We start from the raw sequence: 23,660 nt of genomic DNA, 5'->3' as shown, positions 1-23,660 counted from the left end.
TTTATAATTGCCCGGCTATTCAGATGTCATGTAATGTTAAGAAAGCTCAACACGCTTTTGGCTGAATTCATTTCATTTAATAACAGAAAGCCAATATTACTATACAAATACAGTATTAAATGTTCTTTGGCAGAAACTATATAAATCTAAATATAAATGAATAAATAAATAAATAAATCTAATAATATCTAAATATCTGATAAAATGATAGATGAGGAGCCGGTTGGATTTCTAAATACAAATACAGTATTAAATGTTCTTTGGCAGAAACTATATAAATCTAAATATAAATGAATAAATAAATAAATCTAATAATATCTAAATATCTGATAAAATGATAGATGGGGAGCCGGTTGGATTTCTAATGGCCAAACTGATTGCTTGTGTGATGTTAGTAGTTTTAGAGTATGAATACAGTAATGAAGGACAGATGGCAGAACAGAGGAATAAATGACAAACGAGGTTTCTAAACTCTGTGGTCTTCACACAATGGCAGGCTTCCTGCACTCCTATTTACTTACATTTCATTTCAGCCTTTCAGCAACGCTACTGTTGCTAACGGACTGGAAGAACACTCAAAACGTATTGTACCGTACCTGGTGTCTGGGGAAGGTTTAAAACATGGACTATATTTAAAGTTAATGATAAGAGAAATGATATTAGCAGTTATGCCTGTCCCTATATGTTTAAAGCCCTTGATATGATGTGAAAAATTATTCAAATTAACAACCTTTAATAATTAAGCATTTAAGAAATGAATAATAGCCTTATTATAAATAAAATCTACAAAAGCCCTACTGTAAGTAGGGTGAGTGAGATTGGGAAATGATTTGACAGCATTGTTTCCCTTGCAGACATACAGTATGTGAGTCATTTTATGATTCGGGGTACAATTTACATCATTTAATAAAGAATATAAGACAAAAATAAGGTTTTTCTCAATAGAGGTTTAAGTTAGTGAATTCCTTCAGTGTACCATATCTGCTAGTTACAAAGCTTAGTCATATAAACTTTTTCCTGAATGATGATGTACACTTCTGCATAACATACAGTAGTTTATAAATAAATAATTAAATAATTAAATTTAAATGAAAGAAATCTGTAAAGAAAGAGTAAAAAAAATCTGTGAACCATAACAGTGCACATAACCTGTTTGATGATCACTTAATATATTCAATTACAATAAGCTTTTATAGATTAAAAAAAAAATGAGAAAACACTTATGACCTTGTTTAAAATGTATACCAAAGAGAAGAAGAAGATAATGTGATGCAGGTCACTTGGCATTGGGGCAAATCTCTAAGTGAAGCATAGGATGCACCGAATATTTGTGCGATACTATAACATTATATATATATATATATATATATATATATATATATATATATATATATCATTAAAGGATAAGGAAATGTTATAATTACTTATGTACATGACTCATGCATGTGAGTAAGTACTTAAAAATGTTCATACCAGAGAAGTGTGTAATGACAGAATGGTGAAATCGCAGCGATTTACTGTTAATATCACGATGTGTGCTAGTGTATTTGTACAGATTTTTTAAAATCATTGTTTTTAAGGAAGTGAGATACCAAGGAAGGATTGTTGGATTTTGTACAGGTTTAATAAAATGCCTTGAATTTACTGTCTGCTATTATGTAGCTGCAGGCAACTTGTGAACCAGTAACGGTCTGGTGAAGCTTGGCCGGATCACATTACTTATTATATTTACTCCATTTTGAGATTTGATTTTACTGTAAAAAATGTTGTCATAGCAAAAACACAACTTGCTCATTGTTTTACAGTGCTAGCTGTAAATTATGAGCCATGTGAGCAGATAGATATTGGCATTTTGGTAACACTGACATCACCTCTACTAAATATAGTCCCACTAACCTTACATCAGCCAGAACCAGCCAGAAAACTAAACAGAATTCTTTCTTTTGCTGTGAGCGGTGAATTCAACATGGAAAAATTTCGATAATAATCAGAAGCTAATTATGGAAATGATTAGACAGTGGCTGTAAACCAGGCTAATGCTGGTCTACTCACTTTACAGAGCTCTTATAAGCACCACCAAGGCAGGTGAAAGTGGCGAGTAAAAAAAAAAGGTTAGGACAGTGATTTCATTGTTTTGGCTTTTTAAACATCATCATCATCATCTGTATGAAATTTAACAAAATACCATTGGAATTTGTAATTGGATCATCTATAATTCAGGTTTTTAAACAAACCTATTTCATGAAATTTTTACTTTCTGTATGTTTTTCCCCAAAATTTCAGGAAATGTGCTTAAAATGCTTATAGATGTAAATGTTTATTTCAATATGACTGTGGTGTAGCAATATATGTTATTCAGTGTAATATGCTGTAATTATGATGTGGGAATCTAGAGTCCCCTCAATTATTCCCATTAGTGTTACCATAACACTCAGGGTCCTTTGGTAGGCACACCATCTGATGCAGCCTTTTACTGTAATGACCCCATTTAAGGCTTATTTACTATATTTCAGATTTTCATGGAACTGTGCAGAATAGTTTGATTCCCATGCTTGAGGAAGCAGACACCGCGGCCGTTATTTTAGCGTGCGTCTGTTCGAGCCATTCACTGTCTGATCTCAGAACCAGCTGCAGATCAAACACAGCCCTGTTTATTAGGCTGAACTGCAAGGATGAGCTATATGACTAATGTGCTGTTTGTTCAAGAGAACATATTCTTGGTCCGTACTCACTCGTACAAGCCTTTCATGTTCGTCCTCGGGGATGTGCTCCTGTTCTGTAGAAGTAGTGAATCTTAACACAATGGAAAAATTCAGTTCGAAGATAATGCCTATCATCAGGGTTTTGAACATCTGCCACAAAACTGACAGGATCCTGGATAGCTGTCCTAAAGGCAAAGTATAATTGATGTTTTAGCGGTGCCGTGGTATTCTGGTCATTTCTGATGAGGATCTGCGGGTAGGCGTCATCGACGATTACCCTCGAAGCATCGGTTCCTCGTCCAGCTCGTCTTTTATACACGTATATAAATATCTGCACGTACATCTCACAAATGAAAAACATATGCAGGAGGTTGTCATTTGTTAAAGTGTAGTAGAAAGAGCAGAGCAGGCCAGCAGACGCTTCATCACAAGTACTCGTTCAGTATGATGAATGTGACCGAAGACACATTTGTCCGTAAAACTTGCAGAGTGGATGAGCATCATTAAGCATGAGAAATAGTTGCAGCCCCGCTGAGAAGTGAGTGCAGCAAACAGATGTTGAGAATTTTTGCAGGCATCTTTGAACCAGAGGACCATCATTAATAAAGCTGAAGGTGATTCTCTTGTTTTCGCCTTAACAAGAGCAGGTAAAGTACGAGCGGCTGTGGAAATTGCTGAGTAAACAACCTTACAGGGCCTTTAGAGTCACTGCAGATAGCTCTTTTGTAAACAGGGGCTGGCATCAGACAGTACTTATTGTGTGGTGTGCTGTATTCCTGGCCCTTTATTGAAAGAAACACTTCTCAATTAGCCTGAAGCTATTTGACTAGTACTTGCGAAATGGATGGCACAGCATGTGAAGTGATAAGTCTAATTTAGCCTCATTTGTATGTTTTCTCTTTTTGTAAGCGAGTTAGGATGAACGCAGAGGATCTCTTTGTTGTACAGTGTGACAGAGTGAACCGACGAGTCTGACAGAGGAAAATCGTGGCCTCTTTGTAGATGTAGATACTCGAGAGCTGCTCAGGAGCGCGAGTAATTGCACACGCTGTCTTATCTGACTTAGTCATTTATCAAGGATCTGCTGAAGGCTTGCCGAATATCTGAGGTGTTAGGAGAGTATGTATGTGAACTGGGCTCATGTCACATGACTCAGGATCCGTTGTCAGAGCTTTGTCTCCACCGAAGCTGTCTCATTTTATAAACAATCCCTGACACGGAGCGTGTACTATGAGTAATGCTCAGGTCCTGAGGAATTCTGCTGCCAATAAATCTCAATGCAGGTTCTTAGATTCCTGTGGGCTGGCCACATCTCTTTCTCTGGATACAATTTTCACACGTTTGCCCACAAACAGGATTACATGCACATGTCACATGCGAGTCAATAAAAACATGTCAAGACTGTTTAGTCTTCCCTGCTTTACAAAATGCAATTCATCATACACAAAATCAAGAAGAGGGAACAGGTAACGGATGGGTTTTGATCATCAGTGCCGGATTTGTTGTCAATTCTCTGAAGCATGCATTTTTCATCACTGAACTTCCCTTGAACAAGATGCTTCATTGCCATTCTTGATGTGTGATGGTGTAATGTGCTCAGTTTCCACAACTTGGAATAGCGAGTTCCAAGTTAAATATTTCTCTATATAATCCCCTGCTACACTAATACACTTGTTTCAGAGTTTTACTAGTGCTTGGATAGCATGAATGTAGAAAGTTTTCTCAGGTCGTCGGAACTACCTGCTTTCCCGTCTGAAACGCTGGCCTCCCAGGAACTACATTATTGTCCCAAACATGTGGAAATGCCCTGGAGTGAGGCCGGGACTGTACAGGGGATATGGCAATAACTTCCAGCCAAGTTCCTGGAATGTGCAAGTGGTGTTTGTTAATGATGGTGCGTAGAGTTCCCACAGACAGATGTGTCTCTTCTGCAAGTTGGTGACAAGTTATGCATCGATCTTCAAGGATTTTTCTGTAAAACATTTGCTTTATTCAAATGTTTTACTGCCGCTAGGAGTCTCATCACCGTTCTGTGCTTGAAGTCTTCTGTAAATGTCAGTCAGTTTTATGCCTTCATTCGCGAGAAATTTCATCACAAGTCCCGGTTTGCCTTGAACGCCCCCCGTATTAGTTATTTATATGAGACTCTTTGGATTCGTGAAATAAAAAGCATATTGTAGATAATTTATGGTTTTGGTCTTTTCAAGGTCTTTCGGTCTTGGCCTTTTTAAATGAATGCGGTTGTTTTTCCAGACTCCTTTGGCAGGCTGAGACACAAGCTTGATTTAAGTCATAAACCGCTGTCATGTTTGAACCGGTTCTGCTCTAAATTGGTAGTTCTTTTGAATATTAACAGTGTCACTCACTGTGGCTAGCATGAGAGGTTTTGAATTAAGCTCTTTCGTCGTAAATGTCATTTGACATCGGTGAAGCATTACTTCAGGGTAATTATATTAGTGTAAGTACCAACAACGGAATTTTATCACAGAATACACTTCAATTAAAATTAGTTCCTCTTTAGGTCACACAATGTTTTAATAAAACAATTTTAGGTTGTTTAAGTTGCCTAAATAAGGAAAATCTTTAACATATCCTAACCATTGATGTGGATCATCCTGCATGAATATCCTACAACTTGGACTTAACATTGCCGAAAGCAGTTTATGCCCAAGACTCACATGTGCTTCATGATCCTGTAGATGTGCATCTAAGAACTCCAGCTGTAATCATCAAGTCCCTGATGCTCATTCGAGCATCCTTTCAATACACATTGTATATGTGTATTGTTTTATATGTTTTAATGTTTATAATGTTTTATAGTTTTATAATTAAATATAGCTCCAATAAAGGTCAGACACACACCCATATACAGTGTGATGTCCAGTGAAATGCTTTTAATGACCATCTAATGACCTTAAAACTGAATTTATATAAGCCAGAATTTACTTTCATCCAAGTAGATAAGGGAAAAAATAGTATTAAGTGTATGAAAGATAAATTGAGTTTGGTTTGTCTTGTCTTGTGGGGACTTTCCTACATTCCCAAACTTTCTGATAGAGCACACCAAAATGCACGAGTCTGTGACATCACATACCTTAATCTTTAACAAATTGGCTACATAGGATCCCTATTTAGGTGCACTACACTGTTGTCGTGAATAAAGTGTTTTATCTACAGTACCACTCTTGTTAGTGCACTACAGGTCAATTTGAAATGCAGCCACCCAGACTAGTTATCTAGTGCTGGACTCGACATAAATTGCTCCATGTCTCCACGTGATTGTGGGGGAAGATGTGATGTAGAAGCAGCTTGAAGCAGGATCACAGTTATTCTTAGCAGAACAGCAATTCTCCACTATATGTTAGTTAAAATCATGGCAGTTTGGGAAGCTTTCCACTTCCAAATAGTAACAAATCATTGGAATTTAGCTCCTTTTTGGACTCTATAACCCATTACTAAGAGGCATGAGCTTTCTTTGACGTCCCAATGAACTCCTTTAAACCATTTACAAATAACTCATGCACTGCTATAATTTTTTTTTTTTTTTCAGTTTACAAAAATGTTTTGCTTGAATGTTTTTTAACAGCTGGTATTATTTCTCTCGAAGCATGTCAAGCCATAACGAACAAGGACAAACTTCCTGACAATTTTCCTAGGATTTCCTATGATCCCAAGATCGCACCTGTTGTGGATCAAATTCAGAGATGTGGAAAAGCCTCGTTACTCATCATCTCAGAAAGATTTCCTGTCCCACTGTCAACTCTAACTTGCTCATCCAGTAGGGCATATAATTCCAAATCATCCTTTCTGAAAAACTCTACTATGAGAACGTATTGTGTTAAAAACACTACATTAACTGAAATGTACTGAATTCCTACTGATACAATATTATGACAATACCTAGGTGCCGATTTGATTTGTATTGTGATTATGTAACTATCACTTGTTTTTTAAATAAATATCCTGGTTTAATATTGAACTTTTATCAGATTTTATTAAAATTTCAAACAATCTTAAAAAACTAATTTGCTCCTACCACCCAGGATGCTTTGCTGCCTGCCAATATGTGAATAGTTCACAGCTCACCCCTTTGCAGGATTATAGACGAATGGCAACATTTTACCACCGCAAATGCACACATATATAAATAAAAAAATCTATTTAAAAAAATCTGTTTTGAAGTCAGTGTGGTGACTACTGTAGGCGGCACGGTGGTGTAGTGGTTAGCACTGGCCCTTGCACCTACAGGGTCCGGGTTCAACTCCCCCATGCTTGTTGGGTTTCCTCCGGGTACTCTAGTTTCCTCCCACAGTCCAAAGACCTGCAGATTAGGCTAACTGGCATTGGCAAATTGCCCGTAGTGTGTATGTGTGTTCTGCGATGGGTTGGCACGCTGTCCAGGGCCCTAAGTCTCTATGTGACTTACTTCTCCTGAAGTAAGTCACATAATTCAGATCTTAAATTTAATGTAACAATAGTATGAAATTACTGTGTGTGACACTGTGTCTGGTGTCACGTCACACTACTTACAAACTAATAATTTGTATAGATAAATGTAATCTACTTATAAATAATGAATACTACCAACCTGTTGAACTTTCCTGAGTGTGTGTGTATGTAACATTTTTCATGTGATGCATACATAATAGCCAGGATATTCTCTGATGCAGCTCTTAACGACACGGATGTTACTGGAGCTGAATCATGTGACAGTCATGATATGATGTGTTAAAGGAGGGGAATGTACAGCTAACCCAGGTTGCTAGGAAAATCACCTGTTTTTGAGTGTTTAAACATCACGTTGATCAATTTTCTTGTTGTCTACTAACCAACTTTTCCAAGATTTGAGTTATATGGGTTATACTTGGTTTAGATAAACTCAGTGAAAAGGAAAATAGGATTGAGGAGGATGTGGAATGAACTGGTACCAGAAGTAGAACCGTTTCTCATGTACCATGTTGCTATGGGTTCTCACACCAGGTGGATTTTATTACGTGTCTGGTTTGACCGCTGCTTAATGTTCCGATACAACCCACACATTTCCTGCCTGCTTGCCAATGTTTTATTATGATACTTAGTCTTATAATAAAAAAAAAGTCATACCTAATCTCTTACTGTAACATTTTCCATTTCACACAGGTTAATTATTTGCAAAACTTAACGCTGTCTTTTTTACGGACCTCCAAATCGTTTGCACTAACTCTGAACTTGGAAAGGACTATGTTTTCCATATCCCATCTAAAAAGTCAATTAATTCTAATTAAGGCGCTGCCTTTGTCCGTTTCTCAAGTGCAACGCTTCGGACCGCTGTATACGCCTTTTGCAAGGGGTTGATTTTCTCCATAAAGTTGTGAATACATTGTGTCATTCAGGGTGCTTTGACCCTGTTAATGGTAATCATGCTTTTTAAACTCTGAAGTCATTGGTGGGTTTTAGGCAGGGCTGCAAGTATTCTTTAGCCTTGTTCTGAAGATAAATTAGTAGCTTCTAAATAATGCAGTGAACCCTAATTCTCTTTGATTAGTAGTGAGTTAGATGATAGCGACCCATTGAAATTGGTCATCAGCATAAATAATGACTGAATGAACTGATAAAATGCAAACTCGCCAGCCATCATAAATCAAATGAAATCCACTTGCTGTGGAAGTCATTGAAATTAGAAGTCCATGCTCCTATTAATTATGTTGCCTTCTGAAGGCGACAGAGTGATAAATCAGGCCTGAAAGGTACTCCAGTTAGGGAGCCGAGGAAGCGAGACTGCCTGCAAATGGCTTTGTATACCCTCCTAATTGTTCCTTAAACAACCTACCTCTAGAGGCACATCTGATAGCTGGGCTTTGTGGAGGACTACAAAATACTCAGGACGCATGCCTGTGAAAAACGACTGATAGTATATCTTTTTGATGGGGTGTCTTTTAGGGAGTCGCTGTTACTGCTGATCGTATTGCTTTTTGGAACATGTCGTGCCAGTGCACTTCTTTTATGAGATGAATAAGTAAAATTAAACGTGCAGCTTTCTGGAAAACATATTTCAGGGGTTTCTCCTTGGCTTTTTTGTCACTGGTTTCTTTATTGTAACACTGGTCACTGTAATACGAACACTTACACACTTGCCAGTTTATGCAATTATTCAACCAGCTAATCACTTACCTGCTGTGCAATACTTAAAATAATGCAGGTACACATTAAAGACCTTGATTTGAAAAAAAAAAAAAAAAAAAAAAAAAGCAAACTTGAGGTATTACAGTGACTCCAGACTCTTGTCCGGTTGTCTGGTGTCAGATGGGCTGATTTGAGTATTTCAGAAACGTAAAAATTTCATGCACAGCAGTAACTTGAGTTGACTCAGGATGGTTCAATAAACAAAAAACATCAAGTAAGCAAAAACACCTTGTTGCTGAGAAAACTCTAAGGTTTAATCTGACATCAAGGCGAATGTAGCTCAGTCTTGGCACAACCATGGTGAGCAGAAAAGGCGCTGTGGAATTCACAAAAAGTTATTGGTCAATCTTATGCTGTTGAAATTGTGTATTCTGAGATGCTTTTCAGTTGTAAAGAGTGGTTACTTGACATACTATAAGGACTATTTATTTAAAGGACCTCAGTGTACAAGACGGGTAACTCTTTGGATGGGCACAATCGCACACACTCACAGTCCCAATCATACCTACAGGTAATTTGGAAACAATTATTAGCTGTGTGAGGAAAACCAGATAGATATATAGATAGATAGACAGACAGACAGAAATCCATCCATCCATCCATCCATCTATCCATCCATCCATCCATCCATCCATCCATCCATCCATCCATCCATCCCTCCCTCCCTCCCCATGGGGAAATTCACACGGTGGAGCTGCTAGATGTGCTGCCATTCTCGGAGGTGGCCCACAATAATCCTCCACGCAGCATTTGTCCTGATTTTAAGTACATTCTTGATCCTATCTGTGTATTTGTATCTGCATCTGCCCCTTCTGCTTGTCTATGTTACTTTTAGCCCCAGAGCATTAACTTTGCGAGAAATGAGAGGGTTGGAACGTAACCAGGTGTTGGTCTCAGATTGGATGCCTCTTCAGGGGAAAGAGTTTTTATTCACCACGAGCAACAGACTCATCAATCACACACTGGTATTAGGTCGTCCCCTAGCTGACGGGAGTCGTTTAGGAAGGCATCTTTGAATAATTGCATTCCTGCACTTTATGTTATTCACCTGGTTTGTAACATATGAGGGGTTCTCATAAGGTCAAGTGCCTGCTCAAAGATTAGCCAGCTAGCCTGCAAATGAACTGAGCTGGTAGTGGAGAGAAGGATCCTGGTGCGATAATAGCACTGGGTTTTATGATAGAGATGCTTTTATGAGGCAGGCTTATAAAGAGAAATTGTGGCTTAGTCATTTTCCTCTGCAAATTTTTTTGGAGATTCTTTTAAATAAAAATGGTAATAAAAGCTGAGGTTCTGTTTTTAAACAGATTATTTTTCAATATTTGTTAGGGCGCGTTGACTTTGATGTACATCAGTGATTTGAAATTTAAAATGAATTTCACTATGTGGTCACTATTATTAAAAAAAATAAAAAATAGAAGATTACAGGTTATCACTCGAAGTCATTTTACTTCAACCGTAAATTAGTCTTAATGCAGAACCATTCTTTTTCTCGTCGCCTTCTTACAGAGCCATCCAAAAAACAGTTAAGGGGGAAAAAAATGAAGGCAATCCTGGCTTCAGGTGTCAGCACCACAGTGATGAATCATGGGAAAATGTATTATAGAGTCTATATTTGCTAGCTGGATTTCTGTTCAGTTCTTTATATCCGAGGACCCAAAATCAGACCCTCTTGTAAAATACGCAGAAATATGGGTGCGTGCGGTGAACATAAAGGACCTCTGTCTCAGCAAAATGGATTTATTTGATTCCGTGACATTTTAGTTGTGGTCGTTATGTTATATTTATAGAGGAATTGTTGGATTCTCTCATTATGCTCTCCTAATTTATTTTACATACTTTTATAGTCGCTTGCAGCCGCTGAGATTTTATTGCAGCTGTTATTGAAAAGAGGAAAAAAAAAAAAGTGAGCACATATCGATCGAAATTTACATGTTTATTGCCAAGACCGTGATGTTTTTAAAACTTGCTCCCAGAGCAGAATGCGGTCAAGAGTCATCAAAATCACCAGACAGAGAGAACATTTAATCTACGCACACTTTAATACGATATTAGAGACGTATGCGCTTAAGAGCAAGTTTGAGAAACGGCTGAGGCCTGAGATTTTCTGTTCCATCGTATTGATTATAAAAGCCGGGTGTTTATCGTCTTCTGCTGTAACAGCTTATAGCGTAGGGTTTGGTCGGTTTTTATTAATATTCTTAGGTAGATCCGAATTTCTGCTGATTGCTTCCACCATATGGACGTATATCAACACCGGATCCCTCTTTCGCGAGATTTCATTCCAGGCAGTGTAATTAAGTAATAAAAACAATCAAATTAAATTAACTTTTGATGCATTACATAATGACCAGAAGTAGTTTCTCTACATAAAGTATCAGTAATTAATGGGTGAGATGAAGTCGTTATAAGCTGTCGGTTATTAAATTGTAACCTCTTATCATAAAAAGAAACCCATTCCCCCTCCCAAGATCGTGATATATGCACATGTATTTCTAAGCATGGCCTAGCGTGAAATTTAGTGTTTCCAGGATATTTAACATTAGGACGCAGTTAAAATTAATTCTACATGCACTTTCTTGAAAGGAGAGCTGACAACGGATGTCGATAAATCGTCCTGCGGCGGCGAGCGCCGACAGTAAATCTAGTGCAGGTGGGATGTGGAGGGGCCGAGCGCTGATGCTGTTGTCACACAGGCCGGATGGCTGGAGATGGATTTGAAGGCAGGGGGCAGGCAAAGGGGCGATTTTAAACCCCGGACACTGATTAGTTTAGATGAGAGACGGCCTGTGTGTCCTTGTGATGACATTCAGAAGCTGATATTTGTTTGGCTTTAAATAATATGGTGGATGGTGGCAGAGAGTGATGGCTACGAGAGGACTGACATTGTACCGAGGGCCAAGGTGACTGACTCCAGGCCTCTCGCTCTCTCGTCTCACAGCCCTGTCAATATACATCCTGCAGCATGTGAGGCCGTCCTCTATATCACTCCGCCCCGTCTTCATCATCACCTGCCATTTCACTACAACATCCAGTAAAAGAACACTGTCAGTCATTCACGACATACACACAGACCTCTACGGACAGTCTCATAAGTCCGAAACACATCAACGACAAAACCAACAAAACTACAAATAGACCAACATTAACTCCATAACTGTGTCTTTGGTTAAGTTTTAGTTTTGCTGTGTTTTAAAAAAATTTTTATGTGTATTTGGATTAAGGTTTTGTTTTTTTAAGTTTGCTATTGTGGTTTAAGTATAGTTGTTGTGTTATTAGTTTTATGGTTTTGATGTATTTTTGGTTTCTGTGTTGTGTTTCAAATTTCTGTGGTTTTAAATTTGCTCTTGTGATATTAAGTTCAAGGAGATTTTGGTTTTGATGTTTTTTTATAAGTTTTATGCTGTTTTTTTATTTGGTCTTGTGGTTGTATTATAGCTGGTTTGTTATTAGTTTGTTTCATCACTATTGTGTTTTTTTTTTTTTTGCCGATGGACTTTAATTTTTCTGTTGCGTTTTCAGTTTGTTCATCTGTTTTGCACTTGCAGGCCAAAAGTACCTTACTGTTCCATACAACAATAAATATGTTCCAGATAAAAGTTTTGCGTTGTGTAATAGAGCTCTTAGTTGAGTGGTCTCAGAGGAAGTCATAAATCAAAGTTCTGGAAAACATAACCGTTGCTGGAAAGACAATATGACTTGAGTCATTCACTTTCCCCCGCTCTGATGATATGTTGTTGATTAAGTCGGGCTTATCTACCCCCGCCGAGAGCTGCCAATGGACTACGGTTCCTGTAATTATTGCTTCTCGCTCCGAGTGATTTACTCTTATGGGAAGTTCATGCATTGTCCGGGAAAAATTACCGACTGTACATGAAGTGCCCAGTTTTCCACAGTGACCCCTTTTAATTGGGCCCATTTTGGTGACGCTGTGATTTACAGTGGGAGTCAGAGGAGTAGACAACCCAGGCCACGCTACTCAGACAGTTCTCCTTCTTTGTCCGATAAGGCCACGATCCCTGGCCCTACAACTTAGAGTGCTTTCATTTGCATTCACTCACTCTGTCAGCACACACTCTCATGCAGAGTGACGCAGCCAGGCAGATTGCATTTAGCCTTCACCCACTCTCCATTTCTCTCTCTCTCTCTCTCTCAGCCCACTATGAAGGACAGAAGGAAAATGATCACACGTTCTGCAGTGCAGAATGTGACTGTCACCAAATGTCATAATGGATCACGCGGCCAGAGCAGATGGATTGTAAGTTACGCGTTTAGGGTGTCAAAGTGTCACTAGAAGGTGTGAAGTAAACAGTACACCTTAGCAGAAGGAACAGGACCCACAGCACGGTGGAGAGCAGTGAGTTGAATGGATGTGAACGTTAGTAACGATACGGTGAGCTCTGTTCGAGAACAGTTTTCTTTTCCCACTTATTAAGAACACACATCATTCTATTTGTTTTTTAATGAACAGATGCTGACAGTACTCGTCCCGACACTAAAGAGAATAAAGAGAAGAGAAAACAACATTGCAGTATCTGGTTTTGTCAAATAGTAGTTGAAGCATTGATTTTTCTAATTCATCCTGCCTTTGTGTGAGATATTTTGCCTTATCGTGCTCTCTCTCTCTCTCTCTCTCGCTCTCTCACTCGTTCTCTCACTCAGAAGCTGACATGCTGTGAAACACTACAGATCCCTCTTACCCCAGCCTGTGGGGAGACGCAATTATATTACTATTTGATGAGGATAAAAAAGACCATGTTCCTTTATATAGAAAATAATAACAGAAGTGTCATACCCTGTCTGAATAGCTGTGGTTTTTACGTGATACTGAATTATGAACTGTCCCAGAGTACGACGGCCTGACTTCTTTGCTTTCGTATTACAATCTGTATCGACGTCTCCCGTACATCCTCTCTAATGAAGCTGCCAATTTCATCCCAAGCCCTTTTCTGCTAACATACAGCAAATGTTCTTGTACAGGGTATCTTGGTATTAAAAGTTCTGCATGCTACTGTAGCTGCACAGCTGTCTTGGAAAAAAAAATAGTTTTTAATTTTTTTCTTTAAAAAAAAGGTCTTTATTTAAGGCTGTAGATGCAGCTTAGAAGATAGCAGAGTTCGTCAGCCTCGTCAATGATCATGTCATCACAGTAACTTTATACATTGTTCCTGCTTTGAAATGTGTCACCGAGTGCACGATTTCAGTGCATGCCAGTGTTATCTTACTGTCAACCTATTCATTACATCCTTTATTTAAAGAAATGTGTGACAGGTGGGCAGACACATTAATCAGTGGATCTAAATGATGCTCCCAAATGATTGACACTGTGCTTTTTTTTCTTCTTCTCTCTCCCTCTTTCTTTCTCTCTCTCTCTCTCTCTCTCTCTCTCTCTCTCTTTCATGTTTATGCTTACTGCGGCTGCTGTTGATGAATCTCCATAAATAGGTAAGTGCTGAAAGTTATGTTATGAGCTGATGGGAACGTGTAATCACATTAATTTATGTGAATGACAACATAATTATTTATTTCTTGCCTGTCATGTCATGTGTGGTGCAATTCTTCATCAGTGCTGAAAGATATCTTTTGTAGCAGCTGTCATTAAAAAAAAAAAAAAAACTCACCGAAAACCTTCCTCTTCAAATCGTTTTTCTTTTCTTTTTTTTTTTTTTTTCGAAGAGAAGATGAAGAGAAGCAACGTCCCCAGTGAAAGTGTGTTTTGTGTTTATTAATGTTGTTGACCCGCTCTGAGGTGGATCTTCAGCGCCTGTGTGTATGCTATATGCACATGAAGTTAGTGAATTTACAGCTTTAATTTCCCCTGAAACATGGCCGGCCTGCAGGTGCTTGTGCTGGCGTGGTGGTAGGCAGGGGTCACACTGATTAATGGCCGTCCTTTCAGAGGGGATGACAAACCCCCCTGAAATGTTGTCATCAGGAGTCTGGCTCTTCTTTGTTCCTCCCCAGCAGCTGTGACAGCCTGGCAAATCAGGACTTTTTCAGGCTTAAATCTGCCAAACTCACAGACAAAACAAAGCCATCATAACCTGAACTAAATACCCACACCCTGTTCCTCAGGCCTTCCACAGCGCAGAGATTACTCACAGACCTCAGCGCTCATTCTTATCATGCGTGAGCGAGTAATGGTAGACACCGGCCGTGTAGAAATGGTTTCATTATGCTTAATTAACACCTACTTGATTGTGGCTAATTACTACTGTTTGATAATAGAGGAGAAAAGTTATCAGTGTGCAGACATGAAGAAGCCATCTGGATCATTGATAGCCATATGCTGATGCTTCACTGCTGCTTGAGCTGTCAGAGGCCCACAGACGGGCAGGTGTCTCCACGGCATGATCCAAGACGTCAGCAATCAGTAAACCTGAGTAAACACTCCTGTACAGTGTTTGTGTATGTGTGTGTGTGTGAAGGAATTTCAGTGAAGCATGATAAATATAGAAAGAATGAATAAATGAATGAATAAAATGCTTGTACAGCATTTAGGAACAGAATCGTTCCCGACGTTATTTGCAATACAGTTATTTGTAAAAAAATTTAATACTTCTTTAAACACACACCAAAACTCCCTGCAATTGTTTTTGTAACTTTTACTTCTGTAAGATTGACAGCCAAATGCTAAAAATATAAAATCTTATCAAAGAAATAGTTTGGGTTTTTTTGAGTATGTTTTAAATCAGAATCAAGGTGCATATAAATATATTACTGTATGTCTTGGTTGTTTTCCTGGAAAACGTCCTGGAAAACCTGGAAAGCAATTACCCCGATAAGTAATCGGGGCCAAAGTTCGACTGAGACTCGTATGAAGCGGTTGCAGTCTCGTTGTGCTAAGTTGAGAAAGAAGAAAAGTACTAATTACACTGTAGTTTTTAAAAGATACCAGTTTAGTTTAGCTCAGGGGGACTGCAGAAGTTTCATATAAATCTCAGCTGAACTTTGGAATGCATTTGAGCATGGAACGAGGGTTGTAGAATTTGGCCCTGATTACTTACCTTGTACCTGCCTTCCAGGGGGAAAACTCAAGCTTCGATTTTGATTTAAAACCTAAACTATTCTTATAAACCACAAATGCCAACAACAAGATTGATCCAACTTGGTATGACCAACTACCTGTTTGTGAGAGTCAAACTGATTTACACCATCTTTACCAGCTACTAGAAAGGAAATGTTTTTTTTTTTTCATGGTCAGGGAATAACACCATAGTAAGACAAATGAATGTTTTAATCCCTGAATTAATTTTATGTAATGTTTATGTAAGAATAATCACTGACAAAGGTAGTCGACCAGTTTAAACAGCTCGGCTTGTGTTTTTTCCTCAGCCATTTGCTCCTATGCCGTCTGTGTCAGAAATTTCTGCATTCCTAGATGTTTTTATTAATACTGGATTAGTCATTTAATAAATAATATCCTTAAAAATGAACAATATCCCTGAACGCAGCCGTTATTAAATAATAAATGTATAAGGAATATATTCTAGTAGTAAAAAGTTTGTGTTTTTCCAGAAAGGTGGAGCAGGGAGTTATTAGGAAGCAGGCAGAGATCCTGAGGAGTCATTTAAAACAGAAGGCACCCTGCTGTAAACAACCGAAATTATCCTCTGCCTGTAATGCCTGTCTGTCCTTGTTAATTAGCTACACACACTATGTGAAATTAGCTATGAAGGCACAGTACCAAGATAAATAGTTCCCTATTTCAATGAATAAAGTAAAGATTCAGTGTATATAGCATTTGTCATGTTTAATTGTTAGATCAATTAAAATTCCGGCTAATGGTGATTTATAAAGCTCTCTGTGTAATTTGATATTCATTAACTCAGCCAGATTCATGGTGAGATCAGCTTGTTAATTGCGTTTCCTTCTTTTTTTTTCTTAAAGGGAGGCTTGAGAATGTATTTGGCACAAAGTTTACTAATTTCACTAATACTGATGTATAGCATAGCAGTAAAGCAAACTTCTGCTTCTTCGCTGCTCAGAAACCCTTTAGAAACTTTAGAAAGTGCAAAGACTCCCATGTGGAAATAAGATTAACTTGCATTGCTAGGTTGAAGCTAGAATGTCACTGTCCTGTAACTCCTTGGCGTTCTGGATGATATTTCTGGTTATGTGTAGTATTTTAGTCAAGGAGACAATTTGCTTAACGCTTATATTTCTTTAAAAGCAAAATACTCCATGCTGTGTTATTTTGGACATGTGACAATGTGTTGCCTATGCTGTTTAATTGTACATATTTATCAGATAAAATCTGAACACAGGATCTACAAATACATTTTAATTTAGGCACTTTAATCAGGCTGCCTTGGCGTTCAGACACAGTTAATGTTTTTGCCTTTTTTCCTCAGGAAGATGGCAAAGGTCAAAAACAACATGCTTCATGATTTGGTCTGGAATCCATAATACATATTTTTTCATCAGCAGGTCCATAAACCTATTTGCCTAAATTCCTCTGAAATGTGTAATTGTACTTTGATATATTTAGAGCATTTAGGAAATTTTGAAGGATACTTTCATACCTGATCAGGCCCGGACTGGTGCACACTTTACTGTACTTTTGTGTAATATGTAGTGTGTCCAGGCATGAATCAGAGCCAACTGTACCTGAAACATGGAAGTGGCCCCCTCTTTAGAAAGGAATGACATCAGCGTCACCTGTCTCCTCACCTCTTCATGATTGCACATTTTTTTCTAAAATAGTAATAATTATATTAGGGATACCATGATGGTTGATTTCTTTTCTTTCTATTTATTGGAAGCTTGCATATACCAACTTGGTCCTGTTTTGGAGAGCATACATTCCAGTAAGTATGTAATTGTACTCAAACCCAGAAAAACTGTTTGTAGTAATAGTTGAAAGGCTAAAGCTAAAAAATAAACTGATCAGTTTTAATGTAATCAGTGATATTATTATTTCAGGTTGAAGCCCACTTACAGTACATATCTGCCTGTCCTTCTTTTTAACTCATTAATACAAAGAAAGAAAATGTAGTAAGGTTAAGTATCTTGTGACTAGTTGTATTTCTTTCGCCATCCGCCGAATACACTCCCTGTTCCGTAATCAAAGAGTGAATCACAGATGAGAAATCACATTTAAAAAAGTGCATTAAAATTCACTTATACCGCTTCAGTGCTGTTATTTCAGCTGTGAAAATATTACGTAATCCCAGTAAAAAATATTCAGTTTAGCTTTTCTAATTAATATTTATTGGTGCAATGTTTACTTTGAGCAAGTAGCTTATTAATAGCTTATTTTAAGGTAGATTATTAAATCTGGCACATAACTGTTCATAATATCTCTTTTACTCAACATGTTGATTTGAGCACATAACACTGGGGTCCCAGTTCAGGTATTTTACATGCCCTCACCTTAGATGACTGCAGATATGTTTGCTCTAACGACCCGTGTTTTATCTCAACGTGGCTCTTCATGTCAATGCTTTACATTAGTGCCACGGTTTTGGAACATATGAGAGCTTCCACCAGGAAGAATAATGATACATTGATCTGTCCATTCGTCTTCAGGTTCAGTTGTGCCTAGTGTGAAAGCAGCCTTCGACATGGATCAGAGTACACTTGACCTGAAAGTCCATTTGTAATAATCCATTTGTGTAATATAAACACTCTGAACAAAAAGTTGTCTTAGTTATGGTATAGTGTACTCGGCACAGTTTGGCATGTGCTCGAGTACACTATACCATAAGGTGACACCTGGCCAGAGTCATTAAGGTAAAACCTGGCCGGTGGTAGAATAGGGAGGGATTGACTATTGTACCCGGGGCACGATATTAAGGAGTCATGCCTAGTGTGATAGGAGCCTTTTTTTTTTGGGAAAAGTCTTGTAAATTAGCTTGAATTCTTGTATTAAAATTGATGTTAAAATTTTGCATGAATGACAAACCTTGAATGAAGAAAGGGTGGTGCTATATCTCATGCTTAAGATAAGACAAGTAATAGAGGACAGGATTTTAATAGGTATGCATAAACCAATCAGAACAAAACACTAACAAAAACTTTCAAAAAACAAAACACGCTGTCATGGCAGGGCAAGCCTGCACTGATCCTAAATCTTTACATCATATGGCCATGATCACGTTCATCTGTGTGTCTTTATACCTTGCCGAGCACCATAATTTAAGTCCCTTTTTTACTTGTTTTGCATTTTCGTGTGTTAGCACTTACTTTGCTGTTCATAGTTCACTTCTATTTTGTATTGTGTTGGTCAGATACAGTATATATGCATTTGCTCTGCTTCAGCTTTGTGACAAGTAAACAAAGAACAAACAACAATAACCAAATAAGCAGCCCAAGCGAAAGGCATTTGCCCAGTGTTCTAATTCAAGGCAATCCATGTGTCTAAGATGAATTAGAGCACATGTGCATTTAACGCGGAAGCATGAATAGTAAATGAGCAGCTTTCTGTGACAGAGCCCAGCAGCATGGCTGCATATTGCTCAGACGGTCACGTTGTTTGTTGGATAAATGAGAGAGTGTGTCATTTGGGCGGCATAAAGCAAACACTTCATTATGCACGTGCAATTCTTGATGGCTGAATGCACCAGACAGAAGTGATTGGAACCTAGTGGACTGACGTTTTCCTGCACTAGGCACAGATTTAGGCCAAGTGGAAGTGCATCAAATGACTCAACAGCACAGCAGAATTTCCTCTCAAGCAAGAAAGTTCCATATTAATTTCCGTAGATTATCATCACATTTGTGTCACCAGCTGGAGAGCTTTATTGACTGGCGGAGCTGTGGTGCCTTCGCCTTGGTCGCCATTATTTGCCGCAGTGACATATTCATGTGTGTCTCTGCTAATGCTTCCAAATTACTCCATCCTTGGACGTCACAATTGAACAGATAATTTTAATAGGATTCGGTTTGACTTTTGACTGCACTCCTCTCCCACTTCATGGAATACAAATTGTAACCTGTTTTTAAAGCCACGCAAGGCACTGAACTTTAATGGGATTTGACAACATCATATTAGGCACAACAACTACGCATAATGTACCGAAAAATTGGACGTGAAATTGGAAACATAGCTGAGAACAAAGTGAATTTACATGGTTTGGTAGGTTGCATGTCTGATATCATATTTTCTCATGTAGGCGCTCCAGGGAGAAAAGAAAAAGGCTAGGGGCTTTAACAATGGATATCAGCAGAAAGTGCTTTTAAAGTTAAGGCTGATGGATGGCTTGTCAAAAAAAAATAATTGCACTGGCTGGAAAGTGGGGCTGCGTGCTGAGGAGGTGTAGGGGGGGTGAGCGCGGGATATACAGAGAGGATGATGGGAAGTGACAGTGGTCTGTCAAGAAGCAGTGGCTGCCCAGAGAAGTGTGAAGCCCAAGCTATAAGGTGGCAGAATAGAACAGGCTGTCAGGGCGGGAAAGTGGCTTTAATACGGCGAAAAGCAAAGGAATCCGCCTGTCAGCGCTGCTCAGCCAAGCCGAAACACGGACAGGAAAAACGGCGGGAAAGGGTTGAGACGGGGAAAAACAGGAAACACCACTGCATGGAGTGTGTACCAGTGTCAAGAAGCAAAATAGTGGCGCGTGGGAGCAAGCGTTTCAAGTAAAAGGGCGAGTGTATAAGACACAAGGAGACCCAGTCCCTTCGATTCAAGCTTTCCGTTGCCATGGATAAAAGACGTCACACTGCTCATTGTGTGTATGGTCTTGGGTCAAGGCCGAAGACTATTTGACTGTGCAGTATTGACGACAGTGACCTTGCATACTTATAAATACCTTTCATTACATTATATACACCCACCCTGCACTTTCTAAGAATGCTTGAACACTTGCACATTCATGCAATCAACCAATTTAACAGCAGCAGTAAGTGATCTTATCGTGCAGATGCTGTTTACGGGTTTCATGTAAAATTCACATCAGACATCAGAATGGTTGACAAAATGTAATTTCAGTGACCAGATGGTGGTTTAAATAATTAAGGAACAATTCACCTCCTGGGATTTTTACTGACGTCTCTGGAATGTGCGTACAATGGTATGAACCAGTCAGTGAGCAAAAGTTGTGTGAGTGGAAACTTCTTTTTTGGTAAGAGGTCAGAGGAGCATGACCAGACTGGTTTGACCTGGTAAGAAAGCGGCAGTAAGTCAAATAATTACTTGTTACAACCATGTTGTGGTGAAAAACATGTCAGCATGTGCTTTAAAAAATAAAAAACGGAGTTGAAAAACTCATATTCCTTAGACTCTGGGAACGACGAGTGAAAAAGAAATACAGTGCTGTACAAAAGCATTAGGCACTCTGTGTTTCTTAGTACACACTTTCCTTTGGATTGTATTATTATTATTATTATTATTAATAATATTATTATTATTATTATTGACATTTCTGATTTCCAAACATCACTATTTCATCACAAAATTAAAAGTAAAAAAAAATTTATTAGTTTGACAGAAAAGAAAGCAGGACATTATATTAACAACCACTTTTTAGATTAAAAACAACAACAACAATAATAATAATAATAATAAAATGGAAGCTGCTGTGTTTTGCATGCAAAAAAGAAGCAGGTGCAACAGTCATAGTCTTCAGATGAACTGTGGGTGGTTATGCAGGATGCTAAGTTAAATGTAGTAGCTAATTGCTTTACAAAACGGCACACTAAAGGGTCCTTAAAGCATTCTCACACCAAATACTTTTTTTTTCATTAATTGCTGTTTACTGGGCATTGTAGGTCTTTTTCCATTTTTAAAGACATTATTGTTCTACAGCATTTAATTTCATGTTTCTTTTGGACAGTACTATTTACAGTAAACCAAATCTCTGATTATTAAATGTAATTTCCAGACAGTTTTTACTCATTTTAAGCTCAATATGATAGTACTGTTCTCTTGGCAGAGAAATACCTTTTTTTTTTATTAGTGATTTATAATAAACTTAGAGCTATTAGATAAAACGATCATTTGCTCTAACGACATATTTTGCAGTGTTGTTGTATTTTGCTGTTCATTAGGCTGTTCATGTCTTAGGCTGCTGTGAGACAATTAGCATCGCAAGAACTGTAAGTAGCTAACAAGCCGAAACACCTGTTAATATGGGAACATTTTTTGCTAGCTCATTCTCCTGGTGTCTATGCGGTATGTTTATGTACTGTAGTTATTATGCAGCATATCAAAGCCTGGGGCGATGTTGGTGTTACAGAATTATGGGTAGATTCAGTGCAGCTTAAATTAATAGTGACTGTCAAAACATAACCTTGCGCTGTAATAGATGTTGCGTCTTATATATTAGCACCACAGACTGCAGACAGGAAATGCTACTGGCCTTTGAGCCTCCTCTATAAATGGCAGTCTCAGGAGCTAAATGAGAGCGAACATTAGAGTATTTTCTCTCTTCAGAGCCTCAATGAAAACAGATCTTCTCATTTTCTTTGCCCGCCTGATGCAGGATAGATCAAAATCCATGATCTGTGTCCTCACATTCATAAGCAATTAGGCCTACCATCATTTATCCTCTATTAAAACGATAATTAAAGTCCTCTGTAGTTTCTTTGAAAGTTAAATTATAGTCTAATTTTCCACAAATATAAACCGGGAAATTTAAAGGGCCACTAAGCATTCACATTAGGAAATCAGTTATTCAGAGAACTTATCATTACGGATGATAATATAATGATATGTACACTCATGAACTTTTTATTGTGTCCTCGCCACCAGAGCATACTTAAAAAGCAATTGCTAAGGAAACTAAAATGGTATTCTTAATGAGAATATTATGAGGATGTCTTTAAGCTGTCGTGTACATACTGGAGCTCGTGACTTTCAAGTGCACTGACAAGGTGATTCATGTATAAAAGAGGTGAGTGATTCTAATGGCAAGCAACATTTTACCTTTACAAATCCATCAGCACCCGCATCCCCCCCCCCCCCCCCCCCCCCAGCACACACACACACACACACACACACACACACACACACACACACTTGCAAGTGTATCTATAATGGATTTGAATACCATGATTATCGTGAGGAAGTGTGTTTGGATCAAGGTTCCTCTTAACATTTATGAAAAGAGACACATGAAGCTCAGAGTGCTAGAAGAGAAAGTGAGTCCACTTCTCAATGGTGCTGTGATGAATGGACTGACTGAACAAAGGAACGAGAGAGAGAAAGAGAGTGAGAGAGTGACTCATTTAGAGAAGGAAAGCTGTTTGCCCTGCCAATACGACACAGGGGGAGTGGGCAGCCATTGATCTACAGCCACAAATGACAGCTGAGAATTCAGCAATAATCATGACAAATGAGAGGAAGGGCCACAGGATGGAGGGGGAAATGTCAATACCTACTGCCTGAAAGAGGAAGCCCAAGGTCACAATGATAGGCCACTGTATGTCCCTTTCCTCTGGCCGTCTTAGAGACACACAGAAAAAGGAAGATGGGTTTTAATGGAATTAAGGTTAGAAATGTATAAATATCTGTTTATTGTTAATCCATTACTGTCTTTAATGCTAAATGTTCATTAGTTAGTTTATTTACAAATTCGTATTTTGCATAGATTAAAAAAATATACAGTTTGATGCACAGAGTACATAAAATTTAAATATGTTTAAGTAATTCCCAAATATTATGAGGCAGGAAAGAATTTGCCCATTGGACACTTTTTTTTTTTTTTTTGCATTCAGCGCAATCATTGAAGGAGAAACATTTCTCTTTGTAGACTGAAGTGAAACAATAATGATTAAATTGCCTGTGCAAATCAATGTGGCCGTGTGATAAGCTGTGATTGGTAATGGGCTGTGTGTTCTTGCTGGAGGACTGCA

At 38.3% G+C, this 23,660-nt stretch overlaps 1 protein-coding gene across 1 annotated transcript in view; it reads left to right on the top strand.

Annotated features, from left to right (window-relative positions):
* The window catches only part of lrmda (leucine rich melanocyte differentiation associated), a 254,023-nt gene that overhangs the window by 109,954 nt on the left and 120,409 nt on the right, over positions 1 to 23,660 (top strand). The window lies entirely within an intron of this gene.

Source organism: Clarias gariepinus, chromosome 8, assembly GCF_024256425.1.
Source record: "Clarias gariepinus isolate MV-2021 ecotype Netherlands chromosome 8, CGAR_prim_01v2, whole genome shotgun sequence".
NCBI classification, from domain to species: domain Eukaryota; kingdom Metazoa; phylum Chordata; class Actinopteri; order Siluriformes; family Clariidae; genus Clarias; species Clarias gariepinus.
This window is presented reverse-complemented; position numbering and strand designations above follow the sequence as displayed.